The following is a 2611-nucleotide window of genomic DNA, read 5'->3' on the forward strand; positions in this document are numbered from 1 at the left end:
CGGGCCCTTGGACTATCTAGGTTAACTAGCGGGCACTTGGACTATCTAAATTAACTAGCGGGCCCTTGGACCATCTAGGTTTACTAGCGGGCACTTGGACTATCTAGGTTAACTAGCGGGCACTTGGACTATGTAGTTTCCCTAGCGGGCATTTGGATTATTTAGGTTACCTATTGTGCACTTGGATTATGTAGGTTACCTAGCGGGCACTTGGACTATGTAGGGTAACTAGAAGGCACTTGGACTATCAAGGTTACCTAGCGGGCCATTGGACTAGGTAGGTTACCAGCGGGCACTTGGACTATCTAGGTTAACGAATGGGAACTTGGAATATGTAGGTAACCTAGCGGGCACTTGGACAGTCTAGGTTACCTAGCTGGCACTTGGACTATCTAGGTTAACGAACGGGCACTTGGACTATCTAGGTTAACTAGCGGGCACTTGGACTATCTAGGTCAACTAGCGGGCCCTTGGACTATGTAGGTTAACTAGAGGGCACTTGGACTATCTAGGTTACCTAGCGGGCACTTGGACTATGTACGTCCTCTAGTGGGCACTGGGTCTATCTAGGTTCACTAACGGGCACTTGGACTATGTAGGTTCCCTAGCGGGCACTTGGACTATGTAAGTTCCTTAGCGGGCCCTTGGACTATGTAGGTTAACTAGCGGGCACTTAGACTATCTAGGTTACCTAGCAGGCATTTGGACTATGTACATACCCTAGCGGGCACTTGGACTATCTAGGTTACCTAGCGGGCACTTGGACTATGTACGTCCCCTAGTGGGCACTTGGACTATCTAGGTTAACTAACGGGCAATGGGACTATCTAGGTTTAGTAGCGGGCACGTGGACTATCTAGGTTACCAAGCGGGCACTTGGACAATGTAGGTCAACAAGCGGGCCCTTAGACTATCTAGGTTAACTAGAGGGCACTGGGACTATGTAGGTTAACTAGCGGACACTTGGACGATCTAGGTTATCTAGCGGACACTTGGACTATGTAGTTTCCCTAGCGGGCATTTGGAATATTTAGGGTACCTAGTGGGCACTTGGACTATATAGGTTACCTAGCGGGCACTTGGACTATGTAGGTTAACTAGAAGACACTTGGACTATCAAGGTTACCTAGCGGGCCCTTGGACTATGTAGGTTACCAGCGGGCACTTGGACTATCTAGGTTAACGAACGGGCACTTGGGCTATGTAGGTTACCTAGCGGGCACTTGGACTATGTAGGATCCCTATCGGACATTTGGACTACTTAGGTTACCTAGTGGGCACTTGGACTATCTAGGTTAACGAACGGGCACTTGGACTATGTAGGTTAACTAGCGGACACTTCTATTATCTAGGTTGGCTAACGGGCAATTCGACTATCTAGGTTACCTAGCGGGCACTTGGACTATGTAGGTTCACTGGCGGGCACTTGGATTATTTAGGGTTACCTAGCAGGCACTTTGACTATCTAGGTTAACTAACGTGCACTTGGACTATGTAGGTAACCTAGCGGGCACTTGGACTGTCTAGGTTACCTAGCAGGCACTTGGCCTATCTACGTTAAAGAACGGGCACTTGGACTATGTAGGTTAACTAGCGGACACTTTGATTATCTAGGTTAGCTAACGGGCAATTGGACTATCTAGGTTACCTAGCGGGTGCTTGGACTATGTAGGTTCCCTAGCGGGCACTTGGACTATTTAGGGTTACCTAGCAGGCACTTTGACTATCTAGGTTAACGAACGTGCACTTGGAATATGTAGGTAACCTAGCGGGCACTTGGACTGTCTAGGTTACCTAGCAGGCACTTGGCCTATCTATGTTAACAAACGGGCACTTGGACTATGTAGGTTAACTAGCGGACACTTCGACTATCTAGGTTAGCTAACGAGCAATTGGACTATGTAGGTTCCCTAACGGGCACTTGGACTATGTAGGTTCCTCTGCGGGCACTTGGACTATGTAGGTTCCCTATCAGGCACTTGGACTATGTAGGTTAACTAGCGGGCCCTTGAACTATGTAGATTAACTAGCGGTACTTGCACTATCTATGTTAAGTAGCGAGCCCTTTGACTATGCAGATTCCCTAGCGGGCACTTCGACTACGTAGGTTCCCTAGCGGGCACTTAGACTCTGTATGTTCCCTAGCGGGCACTTGGACTATATATGTTCCTTACGGACACTTGAACTATGTAAGTAACTACCGGGCACTTGGACTATGTAGGTTAACTAGCGGGCCCTTAGACTATCCAGGTTACCTAGCGGGCACTTGGACTATGTAGGTTAACTACCGGGCACTTGCACTATCTAGGTTACCTAGCGGGCACATGACTATGTACGTTCCCTAGTGGGCACTTGGACTATCTATGTTAACTAGCGGGCACTTGGACTATGTAGGTTAACTAGGGGACACTTGCACTATGTAGGTTACCTAGTGGCACTTGGACTATCTAGGTTTAACTAGCGGGCACTTGGACTATCTGGGTTAACTAGCGTGCACTTGGACTATGTAGGTTCCCTAGCGGGCACTTGGACTATCTAGTTTACCTAGCGGGCACTTGGACTATGTAGGTTAACTAGCGGGCCCTTGGACTATCTAGGTTACATAGCTGGA

This window comes from Tenrec ecaudatus, assembly GCF_050624435.1.
Source record: "Tenrec ecaudatus isolate mTenEca1 chromosome 2 unlocalized genomic scaffold, mTenEca1.hap1 SUPER_2_unloc_13, whole genome shotgun sequence".
Lineage (NCBI taxonomy): Eukaryota > Metazoa > Chordata > Mammalia > Afrosoricida > Tenrecidae > Tenrec > Tenrec ecaudatus.